Here is a 12,950-nt window from a genome sequence, read left to right on the forward strand (position 1 = left end):
ACTCGAATATTTGAATGCTGTTCGAATTCAGACTATGCTCTGTTATTCGTTGTGAATCCGATTGAATTATTAAGTATTGCACTTGTAAATCATTGTGAGGGTTTAATCTCGTGAATTGTCGTAACTGCTGTATTAGTTACTAACCCGTTTGTGTGTGCATTATTGTTAAATTAGGTTAATCAAGGCTAATCAGTAGGCTTATATCTTGCTCGTTAAATCTGCAATGTGAGTCATTCTCTTTTTATCAACTGTTTTACAAAACTCCAAATTATTTTCAAAGTTATAATTACAGTGATTAAGTTTATGTAATCACCAAGTTACAGCCGGTATGTGGGGTTTTGTATACATTACTTGATAATCGTCACCATTGGGGCAGCCATTGGGTGATATGACCATAATCACAGACACCATTGGACAGGTGGGCCAATGGGTCGAGTGGTAAAGTACTGTGGGTAGTTGGTTTGATATCAGAAACATTGTAATCTCTCTTAATACTGTAGATTATAACAAACATAAAGTTTTCAGTAAAACGAATGATTCACTCAGTATTTCCCCGCTGACAAAACCTTTTTCAAACATGTTTCAGGTGATCTGTTGTGAACCAAGAAAAGTGCCGTGAAGCACTACAAGCTCTGAGAAGTGGCTCAATGTGAATAAATAAAGAAACATGTTTTTAGAAATAAAGATTTCCCGGTGAAATCACTTGATTGTAAATTATGGGATTGTATCCCTAAAACCTTATGTTATATATTAAACGGGCATTTTCAATATCAAACAAGATCCTGTATTAAAAGACTTCCGTTGTCGCCTAAATTAAATACCGCAGGTTTCCTGCCCCGCGGCTCTTAAACCGGGTCAAACCGGGCCGAGGGCCGTGACAGTTAGCATGATAGTAATCGACTCATGAGAGTCGGGATGAATAACGGGCTAAGACCTGGACGAAAGACTTAAGTAATTACATGAAGGAAAAGTTTTTTTTCCAATGAAAGATAAAACAATGATCTGTATGTATGCCCGAACCGAAGAAAAGTACAAACGCGTACTTCAATGTTTAATAAATAAGAAAATTTCAGTTTAACCTTGAAAAGTCAAACTACAGAAATTATGCAACTAGCGAATGAAATATAAGGTACGGTATAGCAAATGAACAGGGAATTCGTGAAAGAATCATGGGTGAGTAAAAACCATGTAGAATGCAAATATGAAATGATATGTGCTAACCATTGATGTTACAGATGAGAATGGTAGAAAAACTTGAAGTGATGAAACTAGTGTAGTTGGCGGAAGGATGCTCACGAGCGGAAGCTCATCATATGAAGAAAAGGTCAACCCAATTATGGAATGGACTTATGAAAGAACGGGCCGATCTGGGTCGTGGATCGTCAATTTATGCAACAAAAATCCAGGTTAGTAAAATGTTTAACTTATGACTAATAAGTATGAATTGGTAGATTGAATACGACCTACGAAATGAATGATAGGATAGGTATGGTATGGTATGGTATGGTATGGTATGGAATGTTTGACTTTTAACAGTCAACATAAGAAGAGAATTATGTTATTAAAAAGGAAATCTTAAAAGTCTTGAGTGAAAGTTTCGGGTATTGGTTAAACTCTCGTACGATGAACTTGCACGACACATTTACTTATGTAGAATAAGTAATGCATGAAGAGATAGCAAATAGTAATGTGATATGAATGAGATGATTTGAGGCTAACGTAAAGGTATGCATGGCATAAGTAACGATAGTAATCGTAGAATGATGCTTTATCCTCGTGTCAAGTATGAATAACTAAGAATAGAAAGAGGGTATTTATGTTGTAGTATTAATAAACAATTGAATGTTTACGGTATGCGTAAAATCCTATGCTCACCTCTCATGAGAATACAAAAGTAATTAGAAGGAACATTAGTAATGGAATGCTGTAGTTCGCTCAGGATGAACGAAAATGAAAGAATAACTCCCTAGAGATAGTGGCAACCTCGAACAAATATTGGTAAGATGCATATATTCATGGTTTAAATTACCATGCGCCAATGAAAGTACTCGGAAAGAATGCTAATAATAGAATACCGAAGTAAACTCACGATAGATACTTATGTGACTAACGCCAGAATGGAATATCATGTATGTCACACGTGTGAGATAGAAATTAACCGATCCACCATGATTAGTAACTGTATGAAAGTCTTATTTTTAATTAGAAGGCGGGAACAAGACATATACTTATAGATGTGTGTGAATGCTACTTCTTAAATGAGTCGCCAATGTTTTTGTGTTGAATTGAGCATCTTGAATAAATAGAATGAAAAAGTAAGAGTAGATTTGGTCTAGTAAGGAGGAGAGAGGTTTCGGGGACGAAACCTTCTTTAAGGGGGGTAGACTTGTAACACCCAAAAAAGATTTATTATGTATATAAGTTAAATTAAATAAAAAAATAACTAAGTTAGTAAATATGTTGAAATATTAGCTTAATGATGGAGAATGTCTAAAATAAAACAAATCAACTACTAGAAGGGTTAAATATGATAGAAATTGAAGTTAAAGTATTAAAGTGAATGAAACCTAAAAACACACACATATGTGTGTGTCTGGGATCGACCAAAACAGAAGAACCAGGGAAGAACCCTAGTTGTCTAAAATACAATCAATTGGAAAGGAATTACAAGGCTAATCAACTGCATGAACTCCAATTCTTGATTTTCTAAGCTTGTTTATCGAAGTGGTAAGTCGAATTGTATGATTTGATGATCTTTGGTGAAGTGGGCTATATTTAATCTGTGAAATTATGTGAAATTAGGTATAAGTATTGGTTAGAATCACCATATAGAAGATGAATTATGTTTAATTTTGGTCATTTGAATGATTTGAAGTAAGACCCACTTGGTGTAGAACTATATTGAAACATGATGATCTTGAAGGCAAAATTTGATGTAATGTTGATGTATGTAGTTATATGTATTGAGTATTTGTTGAATGAATTAGATGTAGAATGAAAGACATGTGAGTTTAATTGAATTTTTATGATCCATGACATGAACTAGTAGGAATAGACATAGGATACTTGTACTATGTGCTTAGAATGTTGTATGCACACCAAGTGTTTGATGAAATGTCTAGGTGAAGTTAGAATGTGAGATTATTAGAAAAGATTTGATGAAACTAAATCTGTCCAGAAAGTTATAGCCGACTTTAATCGGCTGTAAGCTGGTCAATATTGTAAGAAACTGATGTTTATTAAGTTTATGATGAACTTCCAGGAAAAAGCTTTCAAACCCAACTAGAATTGCATTTTTTCGAAGAAAAATGAACGTTTTATGAATGTTTCCGTGTCGAAGGTTCAGGCTGCGTTTTTTGGTAGAGTTTGCAGCCCATTACGAATGTCATAACTCAATTTAGGAATTGAGTTATGATCTCAAATTTTTAATGTAAGTAGCTTCAGGAGGTTAAGAAAATCTCTAACTGGAATTATGTCAATCGGATAATCGAGGATTTTTAAATGAATTTTTCTGTGGGCTGCAGTCAGAAAGTGACGAATCTGATTGCTGCTTAGTAAATGTTTTTTATAAGTTTTTGGTAGCGAGTTAGACTCTAAAAATTTAACACAAGGATAACGCCTCAGAGGGGCACGCCACATAAAAAGATCGTAATTTTTGCAAGCTCGTAAGTACAGTAAACAGACGTCCCAAAACAACCTAATTTCAGTAAATTGAGCTATGCATGTTAGTGAATGAATTGACTAATGAAAGTCAAATGTGGAATATGAATTTGATATGATCATTAATATATACAATCATGTATACTAACAAGAATGTGAATGCGATGACATGAAAGTATAGGGATCATGTCAAGATGGATGGACGCATGGAAGGCTAAAAGGGTAAAAAGGAAGCAACGAAACGGATACGAATGCGGACGTCTAAGGTAAGTGATTTCTGGAATCACTTCGTATTTAGTTACATGAATATACATATATTTGAATAATTGAGATCAAGGTGGAACATACAACTAAATGAGAAATGCTAAGGTAAGATTCGTTCAAATGGTCGGTATGATGTAAAACCGGTTAAAACCTCATTATAGGGGTTAATGGGTCATAACTTTTAATCGAAAGATTTTATGACGGTGAGTATAGGGATGTGGTAATGTTAAGGGAAGGTTTGGATAGAAGGAAAATCAACTAAGATATTAGTTAAATGCGTGTTGGGACGTATCGGGGCTGGTTTAATCGAAACATATGTGAAACGGGTCAAAAGAAGTTGCAAATGATGAAATCCATAGGTAAGAATGAATGGTATGACTATGAACGTAGGTTGTATGTATAAGACCTATACATATATATTTATGGATGTTCGTGTTTAAGATTTTGTAGTATGTTCATATGGGATATGAAAGGTATATGAGAGTTTGGATATTGATGTGTGTATGTGTATAAAAATATGTATGTATGTATGTATGTATGTATGTATGTATGTATGTATGTATGTATGTATGTATGTATGTATGTATGTATGTATGTATGTATGTATGTATGTATGTATATGAAGTGGGATTGAATGTATACGAAAGAATAGAACATGTATATATATATATATATCTACTTAATTTTAATACGTTTGAAAGTTAACGTTACTAATCATGTGTCTTGAGAATGAAATGAAAGTGCAGGTACGATAATGTTGACCTTACGAAGATTTGACATTGGGATGCAAGATTTTACTTAGGAAGTTAATTCGAAAGGATCAGTATGAATAGAATGAATCCGATGTGGTCATCTAATTACATATGTTTAGATTATGAATGATGTCACTAAATATTAATGATGTGCATGTATGTGGTGATTGCAGGTTGCACGGTTTTAACATCGTTATGAAGTCTAAGAAGTTGAAGATCGAGTCAAAGAGCGCGGATTGTACGGGAGGAGTAGTCACAAAGCTTGTATTTGTATGATGTTTTCGATACGCCAATTAATAACGAATGATGTCCCTTTTTTATAAGAGTCATTTTAAATGATTTTCAAGAATGTTAGAGCATTATTGTAAAAGAAATTTTATGGTGCGTATTTCCGTTGCGTCGTTTTGGTTAAAACGTGTTAGGGTCTTACGACAGTACTGGCGATCCGATCATTTTACATAAGAAATACTATTTTAGTTTAATAGTTATATATTAATTAATATGTGTCGTATTGAATTATAATATGAAATTTGAACAAATGTATTCTTATAGTTTTTAAAAATATATAACATTTGTAATGTCCGGTTCTTAAATCCGGTCCAACTGGTTCGACCAGTCCAGCCAATGAACCAATTAGACGTCAGATTTGATGTCCAATTCAGTTATGAAAACATTGATTACAACATATCTATAAATAGAAATGATTTGTATTTCAGTATCTATTTTTTTAGTGTGAATTATATATATATATATATATATATATATATATATATAGGGTAAGGTTCATGCGAGAACCACCTTTATTGCGAAAACTAATGTGAACACAACATAAAATAGCTAAAAAATACCACAAAAAAACCTAACCCCCCCCCTCCCTCCCCCCCCCCACCCCTAAAAAAAAAAGAATCTAACCCTCCCTCCCCACCCCCCAAAAAAAAAAAAAAAAAAAAAACCTAACCCACCCCCACAAGCTAAAATGCTAAAAACTAAACCCCCAAAAAATAAAAAATAAAAAATCTAAATTTTTTTAAATATTTTTAATGTTAAAATCGCTACTTTTAGTAGCCAAAAAAATTTTTTTTGCTACTAAAAGTAGCGATTTTCTTATAAAAAATATTAAATTTTTTTTTTTTTGTGTTTTTTAGCTATTTTTAGGCATTTTTGGTTGTGTTCATATTGGTTCTCGCGGTTCTCGCAATGAAAGGTGGTTCCTAACGGATCTTTGTCCTATATTTTTTATAAGGAATATATATATATATATATAGGGGCAGATTCATTTGAGAAGAAATTTAATGTGAGAAGAAAAAGAAGAAATGGCATATTAGTAAAATTCTATTTAATTTATAACTCATATCCTTAATTTTTCTCTCTTTAATTAATTAGTCAACTAATTATTAATTATCCTACATATAATTTATAAAACCTACACATATCAAAATTTTCCTACATATACCCTACACATTATAGAATTTTATCCTACATCGTCGAAATTTATCCTACACACCTCGAAATATATCCTACACAACTCGTGATTTATCCTACACAACTAGTAATTTATTCTACACTTTAAATTAAGTTGTGTTTTTTTAATTTGAAAAAAAGTATATATTTTGAAAAGGAGTTACAAATTTAGTTTAGCTAGTTATTAAAGGGGAAGAATGCACATTAATGATTTATGTAAGTTTACAATATACCCTTATATTAAAATTAAATACAAATATTAAATGAAGTAAAATGAAGTATTCTTATTGGTTGAAACTTCTTTTTTTTTTTATTCTTGCAAAAAAATTCTTCTCATTTGAACCCTCCACTATATATATATAGGGGAATGTTCATTTGAGAAGAAAATTTAATTGAGAAAAAAAAGAACAAAGGGTAATTTTGTAAAATATTAAATAGTTTTTCATTTATCTCATTTATTATATTTTTTACTAATTAATTAGTCATAAAGACTATTATCCTCCACATTAACTTTTTTTGCCTACACACATCAAAAAGTTGTCTTACATATTTCAAAATTCATCCTACACGTTGAAATTTATCTTACACAACTCGTATTTTATCCTACACAACTTCTAATTTATCCTACACTTTAAATTATTTTATTTAATTTTTTTGAAAAAATATATATTTTGAAGATAAGTTACAAAAAATTTAATGTATTAGCTTTTAAAGAGGAAGACTACAAATTAATGACCTATGTAGATTTACCAATGTACCCTTATAGTAATATTAAATACTTATATTAAATGAAGTAAAATAAAACATTCTTATTGGTTGAAATTTGTTCTTTTTTCTTCTTACAAAAATTTTTTTCTCATTTGAACTCTTCACTATATATATATATATATATATATCAGAAGATGTTGAGTAATAATAACTATCTTGTATTTTTGTCTATTTTTGTATTTTATGGTAAACTTGTACTGTAGTTATTCTATTTTTTTTTCTTTAACCAATCTATTTTTCTACCTCTAAACTTTAATAAAATTATTATACAATCCCTAAACTTTAGTAAAGTTGTTTTTTACTCATCTGTCCTACAAAAACTTTTTAGTTTTACACTATTACAATAACATTTTGGTTTTCGCACTTTGACAATAAAAAATTTTTGTATGTTAGTAAACTTTTTGGTTTTCACACTTTTCTCGTAACTTTTTTATTTTCGCACATTGTTAAGAACTAGTAAAGAACCCCGCACTTCGCGGCGGGTAACTGTCTTTTATTATCATATTCATAATAATAGTTCTTAGAACAACATATGACTTGCAAAGAGAAGTCACTAAAGCAAACGAATCGAGAAAAATCCTAAATCTATTTCGTGTTTTGAAAACTGGTCATTACTATACTATACTATACTGATAATCACCGATACCTGCAATACAACATTACCCTTTTAGCACCTTCGTTAGTTGATTAATTATAAGATCAACATCACTATAAATAAGCATGAAGAAATGTTCATTTCATAGAATACTTACACATAACATGCATGTATCATAATTATTATACCATGAAGTTTCTCAGTTTATAATGCTGGAAGTCAAATGCAACTTTCAAAATGATATATAATAATAATATTTGTGTAATCTAACTTAATGAGTACTGTTAGTAAGTAGTAAATTATAATTAGAGGCTAAAATAAAATTTTAAGAACTCCTCTATCATACATGAACACTTCTACAATTAAACACAATCTGCATAAAAATTCAAGTGTATTAATATCAGAAGCAGCCTAAATAACTAACCTTCTATCCGTGAGGCCACTGACCACTCCGAGCCAAGTATCTTGGCAGACCTAACCGTGATGTGAAACCCTGCATTAAAAAAATTATCTGCTACTATTTTTTATATCCAAATTGACCCATTTGATCATTTATTAATTCATGTGTTTTCATGCTAATGCTAATAATGGTGATAACTATAACATCAATCTCATCTACATAAAAGTAGGAGTCTACACAATAAAAACATGTGTTAGATTTAGGACTTAGTGTTGGTACTTAAAACCTTCTTACCTATGTAGCCCATTACAAACATAATCACTATCACCTTTAGAACTTTTATTTGGAAATACTTGTAATAAAAGTTTCGAAAGGGAAGAAGACACAAACCTTCTTACCTTATATAGCCCATTACACATCACCAAGTGCTAACGCATGTATATTTTGCTACGAAACTTAATAAAAACACAATAATATATATTGTTAGAAAAAACATTCCAAGTAATCAATTGAAAAAAAAAAGATTTGTAGTCAAAGAGGCCTGACTTAATCGCTCTAGCTATGAAAGCTTTGTTGCGGCTTGTACCCACATTTAGTTAATGTTCATCTTCAAACAATTTGATTGAGTTAATCCAGCTCTGAAAGCTTTGTCGGGCTGCATGTTTCTTCTTGTACAGTTGTACACAGTTTTCCACAAGATGGTATCCTTAATTTATGATGATCAATATAGACAAGTTTATATGCATACACACAGGAAAATGTTACACACGACGCATAATTCGTGTAGCTTTTTGTGTACCCTGTCTCTTCTGCTTTTCAGTTAATGTTTATCATTTAACTTCGATTAGCTTCATGTTAATTTCATAAACAAATATTTATAAAATAACATTTTAGAAAATAAGCATAAGCTCTTTCTCTCATAACTGTTTTCTCTGTATCTTTATGCTCTCTTTCACAATCAAGAACTCTGAATTCTTGATGTTACTTTTACTTTAGTACAAAACATCTCAATGAGAAGATAAAAAGTTAAAAGTTCAACCCAACAATGTATACTTCAAATCGCCTCATGTCCATCTTTTATTAAATAGATAGTGGTCAAACCAAACTAATCATCGGTACACATAAAAAATTCTAATAAAACAGTTTACTTCTCAATTATACATCCAAATCAAAACGACATAGTCACCACCTGAGCCTCATCGGAGAACACCACATCAAACACCGCCATATATCAAATCGACCCAATAAGCTACACTCATCCAAAGAAATAGAGCATAAGATGTCAAGTCTAAGTGTCTAACCTTGTCCGTTAGAATACGTACCTGGTTTGGCAGGATCGGCTTCCAATGTTGCGGGAGATCAACCACAATCGCCGTCGTCGCTGTGTTTGCGGCGAAACCCTAACTGTGTGGCCATTGCATGTCGTCGGAACATCATCTTGAAGCCAGATAAGTTGTGGGATACCGGCCGAAACCCTAGTTCCAGTTTTCATCGCTGCCGCTGGTCGCCCTCGTACACCACCTGGACCATGAGAATAGAACCATCGTCGTTTGTACCGCGGAACCGACATCACTGATGAAACCTCGTCCTCCGGTCAGCGGGTTGTGGTAGTACGTGTACGCACCGGCTTGTGGTCAGCGAGTTGTGGTAGTGTACGCACCAGCTTGTGATGTCACTGCTTGCGCGCCGCCATGTCTCCGCCGTAAGAATTGGTGGCTAGCCCCTAACTCTCAGTCTCTCACCCTCTCTCTTTACCGTATTCTCTGTTATACTGTTCCTAAGACCATACGTTAATTGTTATATATAGAAATAGAAATAATAAAGTTTGTGACTTCTAGGTTTTGCCAGCAAACTTTGTTTGGTTTCCACATTTGGTCTTTTTTCCATTCCCTTAAATTTTTACTTTACCCTTAAACATTTAAAGTAGGATATAGAAACCCTAGTCCCTAAATCTAATCAAAACAAAGCCCCGCATCCCCTTCCTTCCTCGTATTGAATATTAACAACTCAACTATCAAGATTCAAGTTTTTTTTTTTGAAAATTAAACTTCATTAAAAACACACCTCCGACCCAAACGGGCAAAATGCCAAAACAAAACACCACCCCCGACCCAAACGGGCAAAGGGCAAAATTACAATATATACATAGGGTATTTACACCACTCCTTCCAACCAATATATTTACAAGAAAACCTATTTTTAACCCACATGAATCCTTTCGATTTAATCTCTATCAGAATATCTTGCGGACGTCTATTGATCTGCTTAAAAACCAACTCGTTCCTACCTTTCCAAATGCACCAGCAAGAAATAATGACCAAACCATGAATAATCTTCTTCATTTTTTGCCCCCCCTGAATAGAATTATGAATATCCATTAAATCTTTGAACTCGAACGCGAAGATCGGCGGAATGTTGCAGCACGCACTGATTCAAGTGATAAGTTTTCTCATGGTTAGTGGAAACAAGAGTTATTGCTAAATAGTAACCCACATTATTATATGTTTCATTTGTTCTACCTATTTTTTTAAAGCATTTATAGATAAATTTAATAAGACTGTAACACCTAATAAAAGCTAATAAGAGAATTTAGAGATTGTAATTAAGTTTATGCGATTTTATTAAAACACAACTTAGCTACTATTCGGTTAAGCTCTTTTGAAGATTTAAGTGTGGAAAGAGTTCAAAAATACAATAAAAGGAAATCAAATGATAGTCTTAAAAGTGAAAACTAAGAATTCTTGAAAAGCTCTCCACTCAAGACACACTTGAAGCTTATTTGAGAAAAAAGTTCAGAATCGGCTCGTTTTTACTTGTTAGCTGGCTTGTTTTCTCAAAGATCGAAGGATACCGTCAATGGATGGCTAATTTCTTTATTTTGTGAAATTGTTCGCCTTTTCACGTGTGGATCAGAACCAATGTTAAGAGCAGGCGGGGTGGTCCGTGGTACCACCCCCATCACTCGTTGTCTTTTATAGCACACCGCCGCCACCATTTACACCACGCGCGAAAAAAATAACTCGTTGAAATAATCTCGCGTGGAACTTTAAAAACCTTTACAGCTCTGACCAATGGAATCTCATGCAGAGTTTTGGATTTATAGCTAGATATTTTTGGAATCTGTGAATAAATAACTATTACCCAACAAATATTTTGGTTATACATTTATTGTTTTTATAAATCAAACACAACTATCACTAGTGACCACCCCCACTACATTTCTATCACTAGTGATAGAATATTGGGTGATGACATGACATTAGTTGATTGGATGTAATATAGATCATTTGAGCGATAGAATTCTATCACTAGTGACCACCCCCCTCCCCTAATACCCAGATCAATATTGGTAAGGATGTAATATAGATCATTTTCAAGTTGTTCTATGCTAATACATGTGATGAGTTTACCATAATAAACCTCCAGCCTCAAGTTTTAGCGTTTCAACATCTAGGTTGATTCCCAATCACATGTACGGAGGTAATCAATTACATAAACTAACAAATTAATCATCCATCGACAATAAGCATTTTGTTTAAAATCCAATTAATAACATTATCTTTCTTTTGAGAGACGACTTTCGTGTTTATTTATTTAAAAAGACAATCCATATCCTTTGCTACAAACACCATTTTTTAGTGATGAGATTTTCATTTACAAGAGTTGAGTACAATCTTGGAGTTAATAGCGTGAGACACTCACGTTTAAGTCCTAAGGGGCAACGGGGCGGTCCCGTTATGAATTTTGATAACGCGTGGAACTTTGATCTCCCCCACCCTGCCTCCTTGCTATAACGCGTTATAGCTTCACGCTATTCCATTTTCGTGATATTTTCAACGCGTTATTCTTTTTGTTTTGTGAGTGTATTTGTTGGTTGGGGGGGGGGGGAATTGTTGGGTGTGGTGGTGAGCGATGACCACCCCCACTAAAAAGGTTGTGAGTGATGGAAAAATGGTCGATGACATGGCGGAACTTGATTGGTGCTTGTGAGTGATAAATTCTATCACTAGTGAACCACCCCCCCTCCCCTAAGAAATGAGATGCGAGGGTAGAGACGACACATATTATAAATATATATTTAAATATAGTTAACATTAATAAAAATATTAATCCTTAAATATCATAAAAATAAAATAACAAAAGTACTAAACACACTATACTAATATAAAAAAAACATGATTAATAATTCTATTTATAATTGACCCGTTTTGACTCATGACCCGACCCGTTTGCCTGGTCTATTCAAAATCATCATATTTTACATAAATATTTTACAACTCATGAACAGATTAACGTATACTTCATAATCAATTAAGATGCCATGAGTTCTCTTAACTTATTATGTCAGCACAACCTTTTTATGTTGGCAAATTTGGTTGATTATGTTTTCTTCTTTTTAACACAGCGTTTTCACACATTCATATCATCCATGGATCCATTTGGAAATCTCAAGGTTGGCATGTCATGGATGAAACATTATGTTTGCTAACGGAAATATTCACACTCACGACGTTTTTATAAGCTTTAATATGGAATACACATCTTTGTCATCATGTCTTCGAGTTCTTCGAGGTATGTTTACTATATGTTACTTTCAACATTTTCAACTTTGGATCTTGAACTCAAATCCGCCAATGGCTGCTCCCCAACTCCCGCCCCTTCAATTAGGCCACCACTTTGGCCTAATTATATTCTCAAATGGCGCATGGACGGTTGTACACAGTCGCAATGTTTATACATCTCACTCCCTAGTGAGGCATGTTGTACCTGTGAATTTCGATGTGACCTTCTTAGAGCTAACTGATTTAGCAAGACTCAACAGTGTGCACAATGGTGAGGCCACACCGCTACGATTTACCTATTGGCAGCGTGATGATGACGGACATTGGCATCCGATCATAATTGAAACAGAAGTACAGTTTAACCATTTCATAGATTTGGCTAGAACACAACCAGCCAACAGAAACATGGGTCTGTATCTGGAGGTTGAGGTTGTACCTGTGGTTGTGAATGAGGTTGAAGCAGGGCAGGGGTTGTTCTAATTTTTAGA

The 12,950-nt window shown here is 33.4% G+C and overlaps 1 long non-coding RNA gene across 1 annotated transcript; it reads right to left on the reverse strand.

Annotated features, from left to right (window-relative positions):
• Positions 1 to 8,948: 8,948 nt before the first annotated feature.
• Positions 8,949 to 9,658, reverse strand: LOC118483239. Its single transcript, XR_004869976.1, has 2 exons — positions 9,223 to 9,658; positions 8,949 to 9,149 (listed from the first exon to the last, which is right to left on the reverse strand). It is a non-coding gene; the product is annotated as an uncharacterized LOC118483239 (long non-coding RNA).
• Positions 9,659 to 12,950: the final 3,292 nt, after the last annotated feature.

The sequence above is a fragment of the Helianthus annuus genome, chromosome 10 (assembly GCF_002127325.2).
Source record: "Helianthus annuus cultivar XRQ/B chromosome 10, HanXRQr2.0-SUNRISE, whole genome shotgun sequence".
NCBI classification, from domain to species: Eukaryota; Viridiplantae; Streptophyta; class Magnoliopsida; order Asterales; family Asteraceae; genus Helianthus; species Helianthus annuus.